The sequence below is a fragment of the Eschrichtius robustus genome, chromosome 1 (genome assembly GCF_028021215.1).
Source record: "Eschrichtius robustus isolate mEscRob2 chromosome 1, mEscRob2.pri, whole genome shotgun sequence".
Lineage (NCBI taxonomy): Eukaryota > Metazoa > Chordata > Mammalia > Artiodactyla > Eschrichtiidae > Eschrichtius > Eschrichtius robustus.
The window spans coordinates 136,809,019-136,833,828 of NC_090824.1; the positions used below are offsets into that span (position 1 = coordinate 136,809,019).

At 38.1% G+C, this 24,810-nt stretch overlaps 1 protein-coding gene across 5 annotated transcripts in view; it reads left to right on the forward strand.

Annotated features, from left to right (window-relative positions):
* The first annotated feature begins 469 nt into the window (after window positions 1-469).
* Window positions 470-24,810, forward strand: part of SCAPER (S-phase cyclin A associated protein in the ER) — a 489,933-nt gene continuing 465,592 nt past the window's right edge. For 3 of the 5 annotated variants that reach the window (XM_068556227.1, XM_068556251.1, XM_068556256.1), the window contains exon 1: window positions 470-533. The gene's annotated coding sequence lies outside the window, so the exon portion shown is untranslated. Of the gene's footprint in view, window positions 534-945; window positions 967-3,666; window positions 3,741-24,810 lie in introns of those variants that run through there. The other 2 variants (XM_068556235.1, XM_068556245.1) reach the window with 2 other exon arrangements.

Below are 24,810 nucleotides of genomic sequence, written 5' to 3' on the forward strand. Positions count from 1 at the left end.
TAAATTGTTAGGTCTTTGTACTTTGAGCCTTTCAAGCCTGGCGCACAAGAGGAGCTGAATAAAGCTTTGCGGTAGAGAATAAACTGTGTTCAGTTTAGGGCTGCTGCTTTTCTGAAGCGCTTTCAGAGTCACAGATTTTTGAGGCGGACTTCTAGGTTCTTTATCTATGGGACAGACTGTGGTGATAAGGCAGGCAGGGGGAAGGGGCTGATTCCGAGAGACAGAGAGAACCGTGTGGCCAAAAGCGCGTGCAATCGCAGCCTAGTGGGGGGAACAGCCACCTACAAGCAGCAGCGCCCGGGCCACGAAGCGAGCCCACGCCCTGCCTCCCACTTCGGCGGCCCATCGGCGGGAACCGGGCTGCGCTTGCGCGCGGACTGCGGAGAGTGGAGCGGGGAGAGGCGCGGCCGCAGCTGGAAGTCACGTGGTGCAGCGGCCAGCCGCCCCGCCCCTCTGCAGCCGCCCCGTCCCCACCCCGCCCCTTTCCCGGCGGGACGCTCGGAGCCGCGCCGAACTGCGCAGGGCGGTCAGGGGTGAGTGTCCGCGAGGGGCGCGCGTTGCACAGAGCTGGGCGGGCCTGGGCTGGGGTGCGGGCCGGCGGAATGCTTAGCGGGGGCCAAGGGGACAAAATGGCGGAGGGGTACGCCCTTTCACCCCCTCCCCTCACCTGGGAGTGGGAGCGGAGAAGGGCAGGGAACACTGCTGGGGGAGGGGAGCCGCGGCTACTCGGGAGGGCCCTGGGGTCCTCTGAGGAGGCCTGGGGGCGGGGGTGGGCAGGCTCTGGGCCTGCCCTGTGGACTCAGCTGGGGGTGTGAGCGACAGGGGACTGCGCGCACCCCGCGGGCCGAGAGGTGGACATGGGGGCTGCTTTACTCCCTAGAGGGGCGGCCCGGTCCAAGGCTTCTGGAATATCTGAACTGCGAAGGGCTAGCTGAGGAGCCGCCCTCCCAGCCTTTCATTTGACAGGTGATCGTCATCACCTCATTCTCAGCGGGGTTTACCACGCTTTCCCTGCACAGTGACTCGGGTGTTAGCTCTGCCCGGGAAGCAGGGCGGGAAAGGTCTCTCCATCTTACAAATGCGTAAACTGAGGCCTGGAGGGGTAAAGAGTTTAACCAGGGCCTGGCACCTGGGTGTAGTAGAACCCAGACTTCTGCCTCTTTTAGTGCTCCCTTCCCAGCACCTTATTCCCGCCTTCCCTCCCCTACCAGTGAGGGACGGGATTGTTTGAAAGCAGGCAGAAAGCTGGTCCTCCAAGCAGCACCTGCTGCTGTCAAGTGGCTCTCGCTGAGGTGGGGCCCGCCCGCCTGAGAGCAGCTTCCTGTCGTTGGTGAACTGTATTCCTCATTCTGTTTGTGCTAAGTTGTTCTCACATGAAAATAGCTGTTCAGTATAGTCATCTTGCTGAATAGATAGTAGTTCCTTATGTGTATTATAGTTTGTTACAGTTTATATATTGATTTCACCAACGTTAATTTCATCCTCATAAACAATCTGAGGTGGAAGGATGGGATAAGCGTTATGTCCATTTTACCAGTGGGGAAACTGAGGTCATTACTTGCTCCAGATCACCCATTGGTGAATGGTTCATCTGGAATTAAGTTTTCAGACCTAAGGTTGGTATTCTGACCAGTGTCCCTGTCTGGTTTATATTGATGCTCTGGCCCTTGTATTTTTTTTTTTTTTTTCCGTGTAACTATGACTTTTCCTAAAAATGTGGTGGTGCAGATTGATTTATGCTGCATATTGAAGTGATCTGAATAATATCCACTAAGGAATTAATATTTTAATTAATCAAATAATTTTTAATATGATTTGGAAAGGTGTCTTTGTGGGAGGAAGTGTGGTATGATGGCCTTGAAGGCAAACTGATCTGAGTTTGAATCCCAGCTCTCCTACTTGTCCTTGGACAGATTAATTTTTCTGAGTCTTGGTTTCCTCATCTATAAAATATAGATATTATTATCCACCTCATAAATTTGTTGATAGCAAGTAAATGAGGGGTCTGTAAAGCGTTTAGAACTGCTCCTGGCCCATAGTAAGCACTCAGCAAATGTATGCTCCTTTCCTTCTTTCTCTCCACTCCATTGAGCTGCCATTCTTTATTCTCTAAAATTCTCTAAACCCTGGTGGTTTAGGTCAATCTACCTGGTGGATTATGCATGGAAGCATAATCAGTGTTGCTATATAAATGCAGTTATGAATAATTTGTTGATTGGTCTCCAAAGGATCTAGTGTTTTAAACATAGACTTCAAAAATATTTGTCCTTACAGCTTCATAGATATTTAAGCATCACTAAAATGTTGATTTGATATTGACTTTATTAATTCCTTCATTTAACCACTTTAATGTTTTAAAGATAAGATGAAGGGGCTTGAGATTTTGTCTTTTCTTTCACCTTCATACCCAGCCACAACCCAACCTAGTTTAAAGGAGAAGCAAAAATTCTTTGGGAATCACATGGGAACATTCTTTAAACACTTAGAAAGTGATGGTGGTATTTAGTGGGAAGTTAAATAGAATTTTCTTTAATGGTGCAATCTAATATCCATTGTGAAATTGGCATTTCTGAAATTGTAGAAGTGAAAACGGCAAATGGCATGTATAACAAAATAAGTCACTAATAGAAATCTGTTTCCAGTTTTATGCTGGGATGGTAACCTTTTTCACAAACGTGTTTGGCTTTGGCAATAAGTCTTATGGAATATAAGCAAAAGATCTACAGTCCATTGGTGGAGACAACCTTAAAAAAATATTAGAAGGAAATGATTTATAGGCAGACTTTCCCCTCTGTGACATGAAACACTAAAGATTTCATGAAGCTTTGCTAAAATAATTACTACTTTTTAATGATAACTTCTTTTTTTAAAATGTATGTTTATTTATTTATTTGTGGCTGCATTGGGTCTTCGTTGCTGCAGGTGGGCTTTCTCTAGTTGCAGTGAGCGGAGGCTACTCTTTGTTGCGGTGCGCTGGCTTCTCATTGCGATGGCTTCTCTTGTTGTGGAGCACGGGCTCTAGGTGCCCAGGCTTCAGTAGTTGTGGCGCGCGGGCTCAGTAGTTGTGGCTCATGGGCTCTAGAGTGCAGGCTCAGTAGTTGTGGCGCATGGGCTTAGTTGCTCCGCAGCATGTGGAATATTCCCGGACCAGGGCTGGAACCCGTGTCCCCTGCATTGGCAGGTGGATTCTTAACCACTGTGCCACCAGGGAAGTCCCATAACTTCTTAAAGTACTAAGTTTATTATATATTTTGAAAACGTGTGAAGTGGAGAGAATGGAAAAATTAATTGCTGTAACCAATTTATTTCAGCAATTACCTAAGCATGGGCAGTCTTGTCCCATAAAAGCTATCACTCCCCATTGTTTTGAAGCAAATCTCAGACATCATATTTCATTTGTAAAGATTTCTGTATGTGTCAAGCCAGCTTTTAATATACTATTGGAAGTAATTAGTAATTTTGATATTTTTAGTAATTTTGATATTTTCAAAGAGGCATGCCAGGTTCATGGGAGAAAATAAATGCCTTTTACTTGATGTATTCATGGTAGTAAATATAGGTGTGATCAGAATTGAAAACCTCATTAAACAACTTGGAATTATGAAATGTCTGTGTTGCTCTTCAAAATACTACTTATTTTACTGTAATACACTTACTTTCCATTAGGACACACGTGAAAAATTACTGATAGTTTTGGAGTATGCGGACATCAGCATTGTTTAAGTACCGGTCTCAGAAAGGTAAATACTAAGATTTTCTTATATTTCAGAAAAAGCAAAAACATGGGTGATAGATTTTATGAACATTGGAGAGGAACTGATTGAAATCCCGATTTTTCTAGAATTTATCGACAAACATGAGACAATTCATAGATGTACTGTCCTGACTTCAGTTAATTGGGCCTATAATTTTTAGAATAGTGCTACTAGCAGGCTTCTCACTATTTTGGGCCTGCCATTTGATTCTTGCCTTTTCAGAACCTGGTGCCCGAACTCAGAGAAGAGAGAAGCCTTTCCTGGCACTTGAGCCAGTCTTCACATTTTTATCTCTAGGACTCTCAGGTGTCTCTACATTCTGGGACTGCAGGGCAGGGTAGGACAAGTGAGACCTCAGTTCATCACAGGCAGCAGCTTGTTCAGAAATGTTGGGGCCAGTTAGTCCTAGTGTTCATTCCCTGTTTACTGACTTGTTTTGTTTTTTGTGCTCTATTTTCTGCGTGGCCATTGTTTTGCCATAGCCTGGGTTCTCAAATTTAATTTGAGTAGCACTGCCAATATATTGCCATATCCATTTTTTTATATTAGCTGATTTTTCATTTAGGTTAGTGTTATAAATTTTCTTTTAAAATTTAAGTAAAAATGTAGTTCTTTTTATAGAAAAATGTTTTGTAGATAATAGTATGGATGGTAGTTATGGCAAATATCATGAAACTAGTAACTGATTGAAATTTTGGAAATTGTAAGTTCTATTTTTAAAAAACAGCTTTATTGAGATATTTAACATATGATTAAATTCAATCATTAAAGTGTACACTTCAGTGGTTTTTAGTGTATTCATGGAATTGTGCAACCATCACCACAATCAATTTTAGAACATTTCAGTATCCCACTAAGAAGCCCCATAACTATTAGCATTCATTCCCTATTCTTGGCTTCCCTCCCCACTTTTCCATCCTACTCCCTACCTCTGCCCCGGACAACTACTAATCTACTTTCTTTCTCTATGAATTTGCTTATTTTGGCAAATAGAATCATGCAGTATGTGGTTTTTTGTGTCTGACTTTTTCCATTTAATGTAACATTTACAAGGTTCATCCATGTTGTAGCATGTATCAGCACCTTATTCCTTTTTTTAAAATATAAGTTTCAGGTGTACAGCATTATAAGTTACCATCTGTATACACTACGAAGTGACCACCACCACAACTCTAGTTAGCATCTATCACCATGTAGTTGCCCCCTCCTTCGTCCACTTCCCCCCCACCCCCCCACCAATCCCCTACCCCTCTGGTAACTACTAATTTGTTCTCTGTATCTGTGAGTTTGTCATTGTTTTATTTTGTTTGTTTGTTTGGGTTTTTTTTCATTCCACATATGAGTGAAATCATACAGTTTTTTCTCTTTCTCCTTCTAATGTATTTCACCTATCATAATACCTTCATGGTCAATCCATGTTGTTGAGAATGATAGGATTTCATTCTTTTCTGTTACTGAATAGTATTCCATTGTTTATGTATATCGCATCTTCTTTATCCACTCATCCATCGATGGTTTCCTTACATTGGCTATTGTGAATAATGCTGCAATGAACGTAGAGGTGCATGTATCTTTTTAAAATAGTGTTTTCTTGTACTCCCAGTAAATACCTGGAGGTGGAATAGCTGGGTCAAATGATAGTTTTATTCTTAATTTTTTGAGGAATCTCCATAGTGTTTTCCGTAGTGGCTGCACCAATTTACAGTCCCACCAATAGTGTATAAGAGTTCTCTTTTCTCGGCATCCTCTCCAACATTTGTTATTTCTTGCTTTTTTTGATAATGGCCATTCCAACAGGCATGAGGGGATATCTCATTATGGTTTTGATTTGCATTTCTCTGATAATTAGTGATGTTGGACATTTTTTTTCATGTGCCTTTTGGCTATCTGTATTTCTTTTCTGGAAAAATGTCTATTCAGATCCTCTGCCCATTTTTAAATTGAGTTTTTTCTGTTGTTGTTGAGTTGTATGAGTTCTTTATATGTTTTGGATATTAACCCCTTATCAGATATATCATTTGCAAATATCTTCTCCCATTTGGTAGGTTGCCTTTTTGTTTTATTGATGGTTTCCTTTGCTGTGCATAAACTTTTCAGTTTGATGTAGTCCCATTTGTTTATTTTTGCTTTTGTTTTCCTTGCCTTTGGAGTCAGATCCACAAAAACATCTAAAGACTGATCAGTGAGGTTACTGCCTATGTTTTCTTCTAAGAGTTTTATGGTTTCAGATCTTACATTCAAGCCTTTTATCTATTTTGAGTTAATTTTTGTGTATGGTGTAAGATGGTGGTCTAGTTTCATTTTTGTGTGTGTGACTGTCCAGTTTCCCAACCACCATTTATGGAAGAGACAATCCTTTGCTCCTTTGTTGTAAATTAATTGTCCATATATGAGTGGGTTTATTTCTGGACTGTGAATTCTGTTCCACTGATCTCTCTGTTTCTGTGGCAATACCACACTGTTTTGATTGCTGTAGCTTTGTAGTATAGTTTGAAATCAGGGAGCATGATACCTCTAGCTTTCTTCTTCTTTCTCAGGATTGTTTTGGCTATTCAGGATTGTTTGTGGTTCCATACAAATTTTGGAATTGTTTGTTTTAGTTCTGTAAATTTTGCCATTCGAATTTTGATAGGGATTGCATTGAATCTGTAGATCACATTGGGTCGTATGGACATTTTAACAATATTAATTCTTCCAATCCATGAGCATGGAGCATCTTTCCATTTATTTGTGCCTTCTTCATTTTCTTTCACCAGTGTCTTATATAGTTTTCAGTTTACAGGTCTTTTGTCTCCTTGGTTAAATTTATTCGTAGGTATTTTATTCTTTTTGATGCAGTTATAAATGGAAATGTTTTCTTAATTTCTCTTTCTGATAGTTTATTATTGTGTAGAAATACCACAGATTTCTGTGTATTGATTTTGTATCCTGCAACTTTACTGAATTCATTTATTGGTCTTAACAGTTTTTGGTGGAGTCTTCAGGGTTTTCTATGTATAGTATCATGCCATCTACAAATAGTGACAGTTTTACTTCTTCCTTTCCATTTTGGATGCCTTTTATTTCTTTTTCTTGCCTAATTGCTGTGGCTAGGATTTCCAATACCATGTTGAATAAGAGTGGTGAAGGTGGGCATTCTTGTCTTGTTCGTGTTCTTAGATGAAAAGTTTTAAACTTTTCACTGTTCAGTGTGTTAGCTGTAGGTTTGTTGTATGTAGCCTTTATTATGTTGAGGTATGTTTGCTCTGTACCCACTTTGTAGAGAGTTTTTATTATAAGGGGATGTTGACTTTTGTCAAATGCTTTTCTGCATCTATCAAAATGATCATGTGATATTTATCCTTCCTTTTGTTATTGTGATGTATCACATTTATTGATTTGTGAATTTTGAACCATCCTTGTGACCATGGAATAAATCCCACTTGATTGTGGTGTATTTGGTGTATGATCCTTTTACTGTATTGTTGGACACCGTTTGCTAATGTTTTGTTGAGGATTTTTTTATCTGTGTTTATCAAAGATATCGACCTGTAAATTTTTTTTTGTTTTTTTGGTCACGTCCTTGTCTGGTTTTAGTATCAAGGTAATGCTGGCTTCATAAAATGTGTTTAGGTTTTCCTCCTCCTCAGTTTTTTGGAAGAGTTTGAAAAGGATAGGTGTTAAATCTTCTTTGACTGTTTTGTAGAATTCACCAGTGGTGCCATTTGGCCATGGACTTTTGTTTGTTGGAAGGTTTTTTATTTCTGTGTCAGACTCCTTACTAGAAATCTGTCTATTCAGATTTTCTATTTTTTCCTGATCATCTTGGAAGATTATATATTTCTGGGAATTCATCCATTTCTTCTAGGTTGTCAAATTTGTTGGTGTATAATTATTTATAGTAGTCTCTTTTGATCCTTTGTATTTCTGAGGTATCAATTTTAACATCTCCTCTTTCATTTATGATTTAATTTGAGTCCTCCTCCTTTTTTTCTTGGTTAGTCTGGCTAAAAGTTTGTTGAATTTGTTTATCTTTTCAAAGAACCGGTACTTAGTTTCATTGATCTTTTCTGTTTTTATTGTTTTAATTTCTATTTTATTTGTTTCCTCCCTATCTTTATTATTTCCTTCTACTAATTTGGAACTTCATTTGTTCTTCTTTTTCTAGTTCATTTAGGTGTTAGGTTAGATTGTTTATTTGGGATTTTTCTTATTCCTTAAGGTAGGCTTGTATTGCTATGAACTTCCCTCTTAGAACTGCTTTTACTTCATCCCACTGAATCAGGTATATCACATTTCTGCTTTCATTTGTCTCTGGGTATTAAATTCTCCTTTGATTTCTTCAGTGACCCATTGGTTGTTAAGTAACATGTTGTTTTACTCTCCATGTTTCTGTGGTTTTTCCCATTTTTTCCCCTTGCAATTGATTTCTAGTTTCATACTATTTGGTTGCAGAAGATACTTGACATGATTTCAGTCTCCTTGACTTTATTGAGACTTGTTTTGTGACCTAACATGTGATCTGTCCTGGAGAGTGTTCCATGTGCACTTGAGAAGAATGTGTAATCAGTTGCTTTTGATGGAATGTACTCTATTTATCTATTAAATCTACTTAGTATAATTTGTTGTTTAAATCTGATGTTTCCATATTGATTTTCTGTCTGGATGATCTCTCCATTGATGTAAGTGGGGTGTTAAATTCCCCTACTATTATTGTATTGCTTTCCATTTCTCCCTTTAAGTCTGTTAATATTTGCCTTATATATTTTGGTTCTCCCCTGTTAGGTGCATGTACATTTAGAAATGTTATACTGTCTTGCTGGATTGACCCCTTTATCCTTATATAATGTCTTTGTCTTTTAATACCATCTTTGTTTTAAAGTTTGTCTGTTATGATTATAACTATTCCAGCTTTCTTTTCATTTCTATTTACATGGAATATCTTTTTCCATCCTTTTACTTTCAGTCTGTGTGTGTTCTTTCTTCTGAAGTGAGTCTCTTGTAGACAGCATATAGATGGGTTTTTTTTTTTAAATCCCTTCAGCTACTCTGTGTCTTTTGTTTTGTGAATTTAGTCCATTTACGTTTAAAGTAATTATTGATGGGTACTTATTGCCATTTTGTTAACTGTTTACTGGATGTTATTGTAGTTCCTCTCTGTTGCTTATTTTCTTTCTCTCTTCCCTTGTGTGTTGGTGGTTTTCTTTAGAGTTATGTTTAGATTCCTTTCTCATTTTCTTTTGTGTATTTACTATAAGTTTTTTTGTTGTTGTTACTATGAAGTTCACATATAATATCCTACTTACTATGTAATTAGTACTATGTATTGGGTTGGTAGCAACTTAAATGTGAACAAATTCCAAAGGTTTATCTTTTTACTACCCCCAACATTTTATACTTTGATGACACATTTTACATCTTATTTTGTGTATCTCTTAACTAATTGCAGTTATAGTTGATTTTATTACTTTTTTTAAAAAAATTAATTAATTAATTTATTTATGGCTGTGTTGGGTCTTCGTTTCTGTGCGAGGGCTTTCTCTAGTTGTGGCAGGCGGGGGCCACTCTTCATCGCGGTGCGCAGGCCTCTCACTAAAGCGGCCTCTCTTGTTGCAGAGCACAGGCTCCAGACGCGCAGGCTCCGTAATTGTGGCTCACGGGCCCAGTTGCTCCGCGGCATGTGGGATCTTCCCAGACCAGGGCTCGAACCCGTGTCCCCTGCATTGGCAGGCAGATTCTCAACCACTGCGCCACCAGGGAAGCCCGATTTTATTACTTTTTGTCTTTTAATTTTCATGCTTGCTTTCTGAGTGATTGATCCGCTACCTTTGTTATTTATTTACCTTTTCCAGTGTGATGTTTCCTTCCGTAAATTTTCTTATTAATTAGTGCCATTTCTTTTCAGCTTAAAGAAGTCCCTTTAATATTTCTTTTAGGGCTAGTATAGTGATGATGAGTTCCTTTAGCTTTTGCTTCTCTGGGAATCTCTTGATGTCTTACTGAATTCTAAAGGATAACCTTGCTGTGTAGAGCATTCTTGGTTGGAAGTTTTTTCTCTTTACTTTGAATATGTTATGCCATTCCCTTCTGGCCTGTGAAGTTTCTGCTGAAAAATCTGCTGATAGCCTTTTGGGGTTTCCCTTCTATGTAAAAAGTTGTTATTCTCTTGCTGCTTTTAGGATTTTCTCTTTACCTTTATCTTTCAGCATTTTAATCATAATGTGTCTTGTTATGTATCTCTTCCGATTCACCTTATTTGGAACTCTTGGGGCTTCCTGGACCTGGATGTCTGTTTCCTTCCCTAGATTAGGGCATTTCTGAGCCACTATTTAAATAATTTTTTTTGGCCCTTTCTCTGTCTCTTCTTCTTCTGGGACCCCTATAATGTGAATGTTATGCTGCTTGATGTTGTCCAAAAGGTCCCTTATCATATCTTCACTTTTTAAAATTCTTTCTTCATTTTGCTGCTATGTCTGGGTGAATTCCATTCTTTAGTCTTCCAGCTTGCTGATTGGTTCTACCTCATCAAGTCTCCTGTTGATACCCTGTAGTGTATTTTTCAGTTCAGTTATCATTTCTATTTGGTACTTTTCTTATGTCTTCTTTTTGTTGAAGGTCTCACTGTGTTTTTCCATTCTTCCAAGTTTGGTGAGCATTTTATTATTATTATTACTATTTTTGGCTGCATTGGGTCTTTGTTGCTGCACACGGGCTTTCTCTAGTGCGGTGAGCGGGGGCTACTCTTTGGGGCTACTCTTTGTTGCGGTGGCTCCTCTTGTTGTGGAGCATGGGCTCTAGGTGCGCGGGCTTCATTAGTTGTGGCACGTGGGCTCAGTAGTTGTGGCGCACGGGCTTAGTTGCTCCACGGCATGTGGGATCTTCCTGGACCAGGGCTTGAACCTGTGCCACCTGCATTGGCAAGTGGATTCGTAACCACTGCACCACCAGGGAAGTCCCTGGTGAGCATTTTTATGACATTACTTTTAACTCTTTATCAAGTAGATTGTTTATCTCTCTATCATTTAGTTCTTTTCTTGAGGCTTTTTCCCTTGGTTTTTCAGTTGGAACATATTTCTCTGTTTCCTCATTTTGCCTAAGTCTCTGTGTTTGCTTCTGTTTATTAGCTGTATCAGCTGTTTCCCAATCCTGAAGGAGTGGCCTTATTTAGATGTCCTGTGGGGCTCAAAAGTGTAATTCTGCCTGGCCACCAGAGCCAGGTGCTCAAGAGGTGTTCCTAGGTGGACTGCATGGGCCTTCTATTGTGGCAGGGCCACAGTGACTGTGGGGCACTGATGCTCAGGGCTATCACTCAGCTGGCTATGAGGCCTGGCTTAGGCACAGGGGTAGGCAGAGCTCTAAGTGGGGCATGGCCACTGGCACTAACAGGTTACATGGTGAATTTCAAATGCATGCCTGCCAGTGCTGGCATTAGCAAGGTAGCCTGACATCACAAAAATGGCTCCCACCAACACTTCCTAACTCACTTTGTGAGGCCAATATCACCTTGATACCAAACAAAGTAAATTACAGGCCAATATCTTTGATGAACATTTCAATACAAGCAAAAATCTGCAACAAAGTATTGTTGAGTCAGCAAAAAGTATTCAGCAAACTGAATTCAACAGTACATTGAAAGGATCATTTACTGTAATCAAGTGGGATTTATTCAACATTTACAAATCAATAAATTTGATATACCACATAAGCAAAATGAAGGCCAAAAATCATATGATTATCTCAATAGATGCAGAAAAAACATTTGACAAGATTTAATGCTAATTTATAATAAAAACTCTCAACATAAGAGGGACGTACCTCAACATAATAAAGGCCATATATAAAACAAACCTTCAGATAACATCATACTTAATGGTGAAAAACTTAAAGCTATCTCTCTAAAATTGGGGTAAGACAAGGATGCCAACTCTTGCCACTCTTATTCAGCATAGTATTGGAAGTCCTAGCCAGAGCACTTAGACAAGAAAGAGAAGTAGAAGACATCCAAATTGGAAAGAAGTAAACTCACCACTATTTGCAGATGACATGATTTTATAAATAGAAAACTCTTTAAAGACTCCACCAAAAAACTATTAGAAATAATAAATACAGGGGAATTCTCTGGTGGTCCAGTTGTTAGGGCTCCATGCTTCCACTGTGGGGGTCACAGGTTTGATCCCTGGTTGGGGAACTAAGATTTTGCATGCTGCATGGCCAAAAAAAAAAGAAAGAAAGAATAAATACAGTAAAGTTGCAGGGTACAAAATCAAAATACAAAAATTTGTTGTGTTTCTATGTGCTAGCAATGAGCTAGCAGGAAGAGAAATTAGGAAAAGAATCCTATTTAAATTACAACAGAAAGAATAAAATATGTAGGAATAAACTTAACTATGGATTTGAAAGACCTTTACACTCAAAAATGGAAGACATTGTTGAAAGAAATTGAAGAAGACATAAATAAATAGATATTCCATGCTTATGGATTGGAAGAAGTAATATTGTTAAAATGTCCATATTACCTAATGCAATCTACAGATTCAGTGCAATCCCTATCAACATTCCAAGGACAATTTTCAGAGAAATAGAGCCAAAAATTATAAAATTTACATAATATTAAAATTTACATGAAACCACAAGATACTGAATAGCCAAGGCAATCCTGAGAAAAAAGAACAAAGCTGGAGGTATCACACTCCCTAATTTCAAACTATATTACAAAGCTATAGTAAGCAAAACAGCATGGTATTGGCAGAAAAATAGATAAACTGGTCAGTGGAAGAGATTTGTGAGGCCAGAAATAAACCCACTCATATATGGAGAATTGATTTATGACAAAGGAGCATAGAACATACAATGAAGAAAGGATGACTTCTTCAACAAATGGTGCTAGGAAAACTTGACAGCCACGTGCAAAAAAATGAAACTCTAGCTCACACCATACACAAAAATCACTAGCTCACACCATACACAAAAATCACCTCAAAATGGATTAATGATTTGAATGTAAGACCTGAAACCATAAAACTCCAGAAGAAAACATAGGCAGTATGCTCTTTGACATTGGTCTTAGCAATGTCTTTCTAGATTTGTCTCTTCAGGCAAGGGAAACAAAAGCAAAAATAAACAAATGGGACTACATCAAACTAAAAAGATTATGTGCAGGAAAGGAAACAGCAAAACAAAGACAACCTACTGAGGGGGAGAAGATACTTGCGAATGATGTATCTGATAAGGGGTTAGTGTCCAAAATATATAAAGAGCTCATACAACTTAATAACAAAAAGCAACAACCTGATTAAAAAATGGGCAGAGGATCTGAATAGACATTTTTCCAGTGAAGACATACAGATGGCAATAGGCACATGAAGAGATGTTCAACATCATTAATAGGGAGGTGCAAATCTAAACTATAACGAGATACCCCTCATGCCTGTTAGAATGACTATTTAGAAAGCCAAGAAATAACAAATGTTGGTGAGGATGTGGAAAAAAGGGAACCCTTATGCACTGTTGGTGGGACTGTAAATTGGTGCAGCCACTGTGGAAGACGTTATGGAGATTCTTCAAAAAATTAGGAATAGATCTACCATGTGATCCAGCTATCCCACTTCCTGGTATTTATCTAAATAATATGAAAACACTAATCTGAAAAGATAGCTGTATCCCCATGTTCATCGCAGCATTATTTGTTTCAAAATAATTTTTAAAAATTTTTATTTATTTATTTATTTATTGGCTGCATTGGGTCTTTGTTGCTGCACGCAGGCTTTCTGTAGTTGTGGTGAGCGGGGGCTCCTTTTTCATTGCAGTGCACGGGCTTCTCATAGCGGTAGCTTCTCTTGTAGTGGAGCACAGGCTCTAGGCGTGTGGGCTTCAGTAGTTGTAGCACACGGGCTCAGTAGTTGTGGCTTGTGGGCTCTAGAGTGCAGGCTCAGTAGTTGTGGTGCATGGGCTTAGTTGCTCCACGGCATGTGGGATCTTCCTGGACCAGGGCTCGAACCCATGCCCCCTGCTTTGGCAGGTGGGTTCTTAACCACTGTGCCACCAGGGAAGTCCCCCCAGCATTATTTATAATCACTAAGACATGGAAACAACCTAAGTGTCCATCAAACAGATGAATGGATAAAGAAGATTTGATACTTACATATATGGATATGGATATGTATTTGTATACACACACACACAATGGAATACTACTCAGCCATAAAAAGATGAAATCTTGCCATTTACAACCACATGGATGGAACTTGAGTGTATTATGCTAAGTGAAATAAGTCACATGGCGAAAGACAAATAACTGTAAGATTTCACTTATGTGGAATATAAAAACAAACAAAAAATAAGTAAACAAACCAAGTCAAAAGAAACATGTGGATAAAGAGAACAGAATAGTGGTTACCAGAGGGGAAGGGACAGAAAGGAGTAGGGTGAAATGTGTAAAGGAGATTAACTGTGTGTTGACACATGGAATCTAAATTTTTAGTGGTGAGCACACTGTAGGGTATACAAAAGTAGAAATACAATGTTGTATACACAAAACTATATAATGTTATAAACCAGGTTACCTCAAAAAATAAATCTTAAAAAAAAGTCTCCTGCCAGTGTCTCAGTCCCTGGGGAATGTTCTAATTGGATTCTGCCTCTCTGGCAGATGCTTCAAGATAGTAAGTGGGTCCTTATTACTTAGGGTCCATGCTTTTTAATCAGGTGTTTTAATGCTGATTCTTGGGTTAAGTCTACCTGTGAGCCCTTTAAGAGTGGTTTGTCCATTCTCTGAAGTTCTATAGGTTTCCTGGGCATATTTTCTATTGGTATTTGAAGACAGTTTGGGGGCTCGTCTCTCCTGTGCAGCGTCTAGGGGTTGGAGTGCTTGATGTGGAGCTCAAATCCCTCACTTTTCAGGGCAAAGATCCATACCCTTGTGGTCCCTCCCGATTGTGAATTGACACAGCTGGTGGGTGGGTTTTCCTTGGTGAAACTATCTCTGCCTCTCTGATCCTCTGCCTCTCCTATCTGTCTTGATGTTGTCCTTTTACCTTTTGTTGTGGAGGTTCTGTTTACCCAGTTTTCATGTCCCTTTCCAAGGAAGTTATTGCATATGTAGTATTAGATTTGTCGTGTCTGTAGGAGGAGGTGAGTTCAGGATCTTCCCGCGGCACCATGTGAACCCTCCCAAACCTTTTTTCTTTTTTTTTAAATAAAATTTTTTTCTTAGAGCAGTTTTAGAATTGCAGCAAAATTATGAGGCACATATAGAGACTTCCCATGTACTCCCCGTCTCCACTCATGCATAGCCTCCCCATTATCAACATCCCCAGCCAGAGTGGTACATTGGTTACAATTGATGAACGTACATTGACGAATTATTGTCACCCAAAGTCCATAGTTTACATTACTGTTTAGTCTTGGTGTTGTACATTTCATGGGTTAGGACAAATGTATAATGACATGTATCCACTATTATAGTATCATACAGAGTACTTTCACTGACATAAAAATTCTCTGTGCTCTGCCTATTCATTCCTCCTTCCCCTTGAATACCTGGCAACCATTGATGTTTTTCCTGTCTTGGTAATTTTGACTTTTCCAGAAACTTCATTTCTTTTATGGCTGTACCACATTTTATTTATTCACTCATAAGTTGATAGTCATTTGGGTTGTTTCACTTTTTGAATTCTATGGACAATGCTGCTATGAATATCTGTGTGTAAGCTTTTTTTTGTGGGGCTATATTTTCATTTCTCTTGGGTATGTTTCTAGGAGTGGAATTGCTGGGTTATACTGTAACTCTGTATTTAACCTTTTTAGGAGCTGCCAGAATGTTTACAAAACCAGCTGCACTATATTGCATTCACAATCCACAGTGTCCGGTGGTTCCAGTTTTTTCACATCCTCTGTAACAGTGGTTTTGTCTGTCTTTTGGATTATAGTCATCCTGGTAGTTGTGAAGAGGTATCTCATTGTAGTTGTGAGGTTGTGATTTGTATTTCACTAATGACTAATGATGTTTAACATCTTTTGATGTTCTTATTAGCCATTTATGTATCTTTTTGGGAGAAATGAGAACATGGCCTTTTTAACCTGATGTAATGGTGACATTTAACCTGATGTGGGCTCTTGGTGTCACTCCTGTGCTTGCTCACTCTATTGGTTTTTTTATTCACGTGGATTGCTCCCCAGAAATCCGTTGTATTTAAATACTCTACTGTGACACACACATCCCTTATTTATGTTTATTAATCTACACATTATAGTTTACCCAAGTAAGTTAAATTAGGTCCCATTTGCTTATTTTTCCTTTTGTTTCCTTTGCCTTAGGAGGCACATCCAAAAAATATTGCTACAGTTTATATCAAAGAGTATTCTGCCTGCGTTTTCTTGTAGGAGTTTTATGGTTTCCAGTCTTACACTTAGGTCTTTAATCCATTTTGAGTTTATTTTTATATTTCAAGTGAGAAAATGGTCTAATTTCATTCTTTTACATGTAGCCGTCCAGTTTTCCCAGCAGCAGTTATTGAAGAGACTGGCTTTCTTCTATTATATATTCCTGTCTCCTTTGTTGTAGATTAATTGACTGTAAGTGCATGGGTTTATTTCTGGGCTCCCTATTCTGTTCCATTGATATATGTATGTGTCTGTTTTTGTGTCAGTGGCATATTGTTTTGATTTCTGTAGCTTTGTAGTGTAGTCTAAAGTCAGGGAGTGTGAGTTCAGATTTGTTCTTTTTTCTAAAGATTGCCTTGGCTATTCAGTTTCTTTTGTGATTCCAAATGATTTTTAGTTGTAGTTTTGTGCAAAAATGTCATGGGTATTTTGATAGAGATTGCATTAAATATGTAGATTGCTTTGGGTGATATGGGCATATTAACAATATTAATTCTTCCAATCCATAAACATGGGTCATCTTTCCATCTCTCTGTATCATCTTCAGTTTCCTTCATCAGTATTTTATAGTTTTCAGAGAATAGGTCTTTCACCTCCTGGGTTAAGTTTATTCCTAGATATTTTATTCTTTTTGATGTGATTTTAAATGGTTTTTTTTTCTTTCTCTGATAGTTTATTATTAGTGTGTAGAACAGCAACATATTTCTGTATATTAGCCTTGTATCCTGAATCTTTACTGAATTCACTTCTTAGTTCTAATAGTTTTTTGGTTGGGACTTTAGGGTTTCTATATATAGCATCATGTCATTTGCAAATAGGGACAGTTTTACTTCTTTTCTTCCAATCTGGATGCGTTTCATTTCTTTTTTTTGTCCAGTTGCTGTGGCTAGGATTTACAATACTTTGTTAAATAGAAGTGGTGAAGGTGGGAATCCTTGTTCCTGATTTTAGAGGAAAAACTTTCAACTTTTCATCGAGTATGGTCTTAGCTGTGGATTTGTCATAAATAGCCTTTATTATGTTTAGATATGTTCCTTCTAAACCAGCTTTGATGAAAGTTTTTGTCATGAATGGATGTTGAATTTTGTCAGATACTTTTTCTGCATTTATGATTGTGATTTTTATTCTTCTTTTTGTTAATGTTGCATATTATGTTGATTTGCAGATATCGAACTGTCCTTGTATCCTTGGAATAAATCTTGCTTGATCATGTGTATGATTCTTTTTATATATTGTTGAAATCAGTTTGCTAATATTTTGTTGAGCATTTTTGCATCTATATTCATCAGAGATGTTGGCCCATAATTTTCTTTTTTTGGAGTATCTGTGTCTCTTTTTGTTATCAGCAAAATGATGGCACTGTAGGATGAATTTGGGAGTGTTTCCTCCTCTTCAACTTTTTGGAATAGTTTGAGGATAGGTATTAGCCCTTCTTCATATGTTTTGTAGAATTTCCCTATGAAGCTGTGAGTCCCTGAACTTTTGTTTGCTGTCAGTTTTTTAAATTATTAATTCAGTTTCACTGCTAGTTATCAGTCTGTTCAGATTATCCGTTTCTTGTTGATTCCATCTTGGAAGTTTGTATGTTTCTAGAAATTTATACATTTCTTCTGTATTGTCCAATTTGTTACCATATAACTGCTTGTAGTATTCTCTTGTGATTTTTTGTATCTCTGTGATATTAGATGTAATTTCTCCTGTTTAATTTCTTATTTTGTTATTTGGGTCTGCTCTCTTTTTTTCTTGATGAGCCTGGCTAAAGGCTTTAAATTTTGTTTGTCATTTCAGAAAACCAGGTCTTGGTTTCATTGATCTTTTTTATTGTTTTTTTGGTCTCCATTTTATTTGTTTCCTTTCTGATCTTTATTATTTCCTTTCTTCTGCTCACTTTTGGCTTTTTTGTTCTTCTTTTTCTAATTCCTATAGATGGTAGGTTAGGATTTTTATTTGAGATTTTTCTTGTTCCCTGACATAGGTCTGTATTGCTATAAACTTCCCTCTTAGGTCTGCTTTTGCTGCATCCCATAGACTTTGGAGAGTTGTGTTTTTATTTTCATCTATCTGAAGGTAATTTTTGATTTCCTCTTTGATTTTTTCATTGATCAATTTTTTTTAATAGTCTGTTGTTTGGTCCCCTTGTATTTTTTTCTCATTTTTCTTCCTGTAATTGATTCTAGTTTCGTACTATTAAGGTTGGAAAATTGCTTGATACAAATTTTCTTAAATTTTTTAAAATAAATTTTATTTATTTTTGGCTGCATTGGGTCTTCATTGCTGCATGCGGGCTTTCTCTAGTTGTGGTGAGCGGGGGCTACCCTTCGTTGCGGTGCATGTGACTCTCACTGCAGTGGCTTCTCTTGTCACGGAGCATAGGCTCTAGGCGCGTGGGCTTCAGTAGTTGTGGAGCTCACTGGAGCAAGAGGGGCTGGAGCGGGCACTCAGTGTGGATTGGGGCATGCGCTGGGGCTGTCCAGGCCTTACAGTCACAGTCCAGACCACTCCCAATCTGCTGCCTCTGGGAGTGCCAGTAATGGCTGCCCTTGCCCCATTCAGATGCAGAGCTGGGTCCAAGCTGGCGCCATCCCCCACAACTGCACACTTTCCTTGGCAGCAGCAGCCTTCACCCTAGTGGAGAGCTGTGTGGCAGAGCAAGATAGGCCAGGGAGTGTACTGGGGTGGTTGTGGAAAGCAGCTAGAGTCCCAGGCAGTCTCAGTCTGCTTCCTCTGCCTTGTTTTGGGAACAAGCAAGCATGTGCATGCTCTTAATGAGTGGAGTTCAAGTTTCTCACAGCCCCCCTGCCAGTCCCATTTGTCTTCAAACCAGTGAAGGGGATTTGTCTTTCTGGTGTCGGACTCTGGGCCTGGAGTGCCCAATATGTGGTTCAAAACCCTCTCTTTCCAAAGAGGATCTCCAAAACCAAGTAATTCCCCCACTTATGTGTCCCCTCCTTCAGGTGTGGGTCCCAACCTGATCACTTCTCTTCCCTTCTTTCCTGACTCTGTGTGGATCTTTCTTTACAGCCTTGGTTATGTAAGAGTCTTTATGCCAGTCTCCAGTCTGTTTTCTGAGAGAATTGATGTGTTTCTTTCTTTTTTTTTGATATGTTCTTGGGGGGAGGTGAGCTCAGCATCCTCCTATCCTGCTGTCTTGATCTCCTCTCCTGAATACATTTCAATTTATATCATTATAATCTTTGAAAGTTGTAATTGTACTCCAGTTGTATTTCAGAAAATCTGGAAAATAGCAAAGAACAAACAGGCAGATTCTTAACCACAGCGCCACGAGGAAAGTCCTGGGTTACATAGATTTTTAAGTGTCAGTCTTGGGATATGTATTTGGGTCTGACTTCAGAGACCCATTCTTTACTTCACATTGCTTCTTGTCTATTTCAAATCTGTTTTCCAGTGCATATGGATCATATAGTATATAAAATTTGTGTCTGCCTTAAAAAAGTTATTGGTATCTAGCCTACAGCTGTCTTTATTGAAAAGCTCAGTAATTGATTTTGGAATGACCAAAAGAAAAAGAGGCAATTCTGCTTAATCAACAAGCCAGCCTACTTCCTTCCTTCCTTTCCTTCAAAATCTTTGTTGAGTGCCTACCATTTTTTAGATAGTATCTTAAGTAGAGGAAAGAGAAGATCACTGAGATGCTGATCCTGTCCTTCAGGATCCTAAAATGTAGTGGAAGAGGAAATTCTCATCCAAGGAAAATGGGGAAAAGAGTATAACACTAATTGAGCATCTATTATGTGCTGGATTTTATGTATTATTTAAAAAACTATTGGGGTACTTGTTATGTAACAGATATTGTCTTAACTGGTGGAAACTCTAGTATGCTACCATTTAACTCTGTAAAGTAGATATTATTCTCTTTACATAAGAGAAAACTGAAGGTCTGAGGGATTAATGAGTTGTCCAAGGTTATGTAACTAGTAGCTATAGTAATTTGCTAAATTGAGATTCAGTCCCAAATCAGTGTGTAGTCTTTCTCACTGTGCCATACTGATTTCAGTAGAAGTGTTTCTCATCTAATCCTCCGAACAACCTTATAAATTAAGGGTAGCCTTCATTTTCTCCCCTTAAGCTGTGTGCCCTTTTCTTTAATCAATTTTATTGGTATAATTTACACACAAAAATTGTGACCACTTTTTAAGTGGGCAGTTCAATGAGTATTGACACATTTATATATAGTTGGGAACCACTACTGCAATCCATCTTCCCAGAAAGTTGCCTTGTACTGCTTCCCAGTCCTTCCCCTCCAACTGAGGCAACCCTCTTTTGATATTTTCACCTAGGATTAGTTTTGCATGTTCTAAAACTTGATATAAATGATATAAATTCAGTATTCTTTTGTGTCCAGGTTCTTTTGCTGAACATAATGCCTGTGATATCCATTTTATTGCATATATCAACAGTTCATTCCTTTGTACTGCTTTCTATTCTGTTATACAGTTATGCCACAATTGGATTATCTCTTTTCTTTTTGATATTTGGGTTGTTTCCAGTTTGGAGATATTATGAAAAAAGCTGCTTTCAATATTTGTATATAGGTCTTTGTGTGGAAAAAATTCTCTTGGGTAAACAACTTAGCCTTAATTTTTATAGGTGGGAATACCGATACTCAAAAGGGTTGAATGACTTCTCAAGGTCACATGACCAGTGATTTGGTTGACTCCTGTGCCTATATACTCTTTTTCCACTGTATCACACTTTCCCCCACTTTTTAGAGGTAATGATCACAGATGAAGTGATCTGGGAATTCAGATGAAGAAGATCTCTGTCAGCCGGGGATATCAAAATGGGCTTCAAGAAGATGACTTTTGAGTTGGCCTTGAAGAATTGATAGGCTTTGAATACATACAGGGTGAGAAGAAAGGAACATTGTGAGCAAAGTCTCTTTTTTTATTTTTACAAGAGAGAAATAGACTGACACCAAGCATTGTAAATGGATGACCACAACAAAAGCAACAATGATTGCAATTGCCAAACACGAAACACACTCATACTATGTCATAATATTGACATTCAGTCCAGTAATCCTCCACTGTAACAGCTCCTTTACTTTGCAGTGAAAATTGATTTGTATATTTTTTGCCTCTGAGTCCTTGTGGGATTTTTTTTTTATTCAAACAGAAAGTCACAAAAATTACAATCATCCTCATCAGTTCACTCAGTCCCATGTAATTAATTTTTTTTTTCATCTTGATCTTTTGTTAGCACTTTTATGAGTTCATCAGTTTTCCATTAGAGTCCTGAAAATGCTTATTCAGTTCAGCAGTATAGTCAGTTACCAGAAACCTGTACTTGTCAGAATCTTTTCCATGAATTCCCTGAAGATGAACCCCTTTTACAGGAACATATTTGCAAAAGCATCAGAGTACACCCAGAACTGTCTGTAAATGACAAAAGACTTAAAAATGACCATGGTTAAAGATTTGATGAGAGTTCATAATAATGCAGTTGACACGGAAATTTAGTTACTTCTGAGATACACATTTTAAAGTAATAACTAGAATTATTATTTATAACATTATACCATAACATATAAGATTTTTAGAAATTTCATGTAATGTCTGAAACATTTATATTAACATATTTCCATACAAATAACCCAAAGAAAGTTTAGTATTAGTTGTTTTTTTGTTTCTTTGTCTTTTTATACTGCAGGTTCTTATTAGTCATCAATTTTATACACATCAGTGTATACATGTCAAACCCAATCACTCAATTCAGCACACCACCATCCCCAACCCACCGCGGTTTGCCCCCCTTGGTATCCATACGTCTGTTCTCTACATCTGTGTCTCAACTTCTGCCCTGCAAACCGGCTCATCTGTACCATTTTTCTAGGTTCCACATACATGCGTTAATAAACGATATTTGTTTTTCTCTTTCTGACTTACTTCACTCTGTATGACAGTCTCTAGATCCATCCACGTCTCAACAAATGACTCAATGTCGTTCCTTTTTATAGCTGAGTAATAGTCCATTGTATATATGTACCACTACTTCTTTATCCATTCGTCTGTCGATGGGCATTTAGGTTGCTTCCATGACCTGGCTATTGTAAATAGTGCTGCAATGAACATTGGGGTGCATGTGTCTTTTTGAATTACAGTTTTCTCTGGGTATATGCCCAGTAGTGGGATTGCTGGGTCATATGGTAATTCTAGTTTTAGTTTTTTAAGGAACCTCCATACTGTTCTCCATAGTGGCTGTATGAATTTACATTCCCACCAACAGTGCAAGAGGGTTCCCTTTTCTCCATACCTCTCCAGCATTTGTTGTTTGTAGATTTTCTGATGATGCCCATTCTAACTGGTGTGAGGTGATGCCTCATTGTAGTTTTGATTTGCATTTCTCTAATAATTAGTGATGTTGAGCAGCTTTTCATGTGCTTCTTGGCCATCTGTATGTCTCCTTTGGAAAAATGTCTGTTTAGGTCTTCTGCCCATTTTTGGATTGGGTTGTTTGTTGCTTTAATATTGAGCTGCATGAGCTGTTTATATATTTTGGAGATTAATCCTTTGTCTGTTGATTCATTTGCAAATATTCTCTCCCATTCTGAGGGTTGTCTTTTCGTCTTGTTTATGGTTTCCTTTGCTGTGCAAAAGTTTTGAAGTTTCATTAGGTCCCATTTGTTTATTTTTGTTTTTATTTCCATTACTCTAGGAGGTGGATCAAAAAAGATCTTGCTGTGATTTATGTCAAAGAGTGTTCTTCCTACATTTTCCTCTAAGACTTTTATAGTATCCGGTATTATATTTAGGTCTCTAATCCATTTTGAGTTTATTTTTGTGTATGGTGTTAGGGAGTGTTCTAATTTCATTCTTTTACATGTAGCTGTCCAGTTTTCCCAGCACCACTTATTGAAGAGACTGTCTTTTCTCCATTGTATATCCTTGCCTCCTTTGTCATAGATTAGTTGACCATAGGTGCGTGGGTTTATCTCTGGGCTTTCTATCTTGTTCCATTGATCTGTGCTTCTGTTTTTGTGCCAGTACCATATTGTCTTGATTACTGTAGCTTTGTAGTATAGTCTGAAGTCAGGGAGTCTGATTCCTCCAGCTCCGTTTTTTTCCCTCAAGACTGCTTTGGCTATTCGGGGTGTTTTGTGTCTCCATACAAATTTTAAGATGATTTGTTCTAGTTCCATAAAAAATGCCAGTGGTAGTTTGATAGGGATTGCATTGAATCTGTAGATTGCTTTGGGTAGTATAGTCATTTTCACAATATTGATTCTTCTAATCCAAGAACATGGTGTATCTCTCCATCTGTTGGTATCATCTTTAATTGCTTTCATCAGTGTCTTATAGTTTTCTGCATACAGGTCTTTTGTCTCCCTAGGTAGGTTTATTCCTAGGTATTTTATTCTTTTTGTTGCAATGGTAAATGGGAGTGTTTCCTTAATTTCTCTTTCAGATTTTTCATCATTAGTGTATAGGAATGCAAGAGATTTCTGTGCATTAATTTTGTATCCTGCAACTTTACCAAATTCATTAATTAGCTCTAGTAGTTTTCTGGTGGCATTTTTAGGATTTTCTATGTATAGTGTCATGTCATCTGCAAACAGTGACAGTTTTACTTCTTCTTTTCCGATTTGGATTCCTTTTATTTCTTTTTCTTCTCTGATTGCCGTAACTAGGACTTCCAAAACTATGTTGAATAATAGTGGTGAGAGTGGACATCCTTGTTTCATTCCTGATCTTAGAGGAAACACTTTCAGTTTTTCACCATTGAGAATGATGTTTGCTGTGGGTATCTCGTATATGGCCTTTACTATGTTGAGGTAGGTTCCCTCTATGCCCACTTTCTGGAGAGTTTTTGTCATAAATGGATGTTGAATTTTGTCAAAAGCTTTTTCTGCATCTATTGAGATGATCATATGGTTTTTCTTCTTCAATTTGTTAATATGGTATATCACATTGATTGATTTGCGTATATTGAAGAATCCTTGCATCCCTGGGATAAATCCCACTTGATTGTGGTGTATGATCCTTTTAATGTGTTGTTGGATTCTGTTTGCTAGTATTTTGTTGAGGATTTTTGCATCTATATTCATCAGTGATATTGGTCTGTAATTTTCTTTTCTTGTAGTATCTTTGTCTGGTTTTGGTATCAGGGTGATGGTGGCCTCATAGAATGAGTTTGGGAGTGTTCCTTCCTCTGTGATTTTTTGGAAGAGTTTGAGAAGGATGGGTGTTAGCTCTTTTCTAAATGTTTGATAGAATTCACCTGTGAAACCATCTGGTGCTGGACTTTTGTTTGTTGGAAGATTTTTAATCACAGTTTCAATTTCGTTACTTGTGATTGGTCTGTTCATATTTTCTGTTTCTTCCTGGTTTAGTCTTGGAAGGTTATACCTTTCTAAGAATTTGTCCATTTCTTCCAGGTTGTCCATTTCATTGGCGTAGAGTTGCTTGTAGTAGTCTCTTAGGATGCTTTGTATTTCTGAGGTGTCTGTTGTAACTTCTCCTTTTTCATTTCTAATTTTATTGATTTGAGTCCTCTCCCTCTTTTTCTTCATGAGTCTGGCTAATGGTTTATCAATTTTTTTTATCTTCTCAAAGAACCAGCTTTTAGTTTTATTGATCTTTGTTATTGTTTTCTTTGTTTCTATTTCATTTATTTCTGCTCTGATCTTTATGATTTCTTTCCTTCTGCTAACTTCGGGTTTTGTTCATTCTTCTTT